Raw genomic sequence first — 1,159 nt, 5'->3', positions numbered from 1 at the left:
TTTATTTTCCAATATCTGAAGTTTATTTTTATGCATGTAATATTTTTTCATATCCCTCTGAGTATATTAATTATATTTATTTTAAAGTATTTATTCTAATTACCTTATTAACACCGTTTCCTTGAGATTTATTTTTATGCATGTAATATTTTTTCATATCCCTCTGAGTATATTAATTATATTTATTTTTAAGTATTTATTCTAATTACCTTATTAACACCGTTTCCTTGAGAGTTGGATCTTCTGATGATTACATTTTGGTGTCTCTCCTTTATGGCATTCTTTTTCCTCAATGATTACCTGTTTTTTGTTGTTGGCTCGACTTTGTACTTCTGATTATCTGTTAGCCTTTATGTGAATGCCATAAACCTTTACCACCAGTAATGTTTTCAGCCCCCGAGAGAGGGACAGGATGTACAGTCAGGTAGAGCGGTCCAGGAGCTGGATTTCTGGAGCTCTCTGCTTCTCACTTTTCCTGGATGCTGCCAGCCTCCTGGAATGCTTCCGTGCCTCTCGGGCCCAAATATTCCCTCACATCTCCCTCCCAAGGGAAAACACTGCAACTGATTCTCATCTGGAATAAACTGGAGTGGGAAGCATTAAAATGCCTAACTTCTACTGGGATACCCCCAAAATGACCCTGCTTATTATCATGCAAAGTTCTCCTGCTCACAAAGTTCTATCAATCCAGAACTTCAGTTTTCTCTCAATATGCATGTTAGGCTGCATTCTTTCCTTAACTGGATTTTATCTGCTTTTTATGTTTTTAGAAAATTCATAATTTGGGGTCATTAAAAGGACCCTTCCTCTTTCTTATTTTCCAGCACTTCTATTTATTTAATGTACCTTTTCTATCATAAATCTGAAGCAGGAGCAGGAGAAGGAGGCTATTGTTTGTTCTCAGGCTGACAATTTAATCCAATCCCTAGGCTGGGGTCACTGTTCTGTGCATTTCATAACTTCTTTTTTATTCTGTGCATGTTTCTCTCCCCCTGCCACCCTGCCACCCTGTACCTGTCTCTCTGGCATTCTGTGTAATTCCTAAGATCTATCTTCTAGCTCATTAGTTATCACTTCAGTTATGTATAATGTACTGTTCAACCAACTTTTTTTCCAGAGTATATATTTTTATTTCTAGAATATCTTTGGTTTTTTTTTT

The sequence above is a fragment of the Galeopterus variegatus genome, unplaced genomic scaffold, assembly GCF_000696425.1.
Source record: "Galeopterus variegatus unplaced genomic scaffold, G_variegatus-3.0.2 Scaffold8361, whole genome shotgun sequence".
Lineage (NCBI taxonomy): Eukaryota > Metazoa > Chordata > Mammalia > Dermoptera > Cynocephalidae > Galeopterus > Galeopterus variegatus.
Note: the sequence above shows the minus strand (reverse complement) of the source record.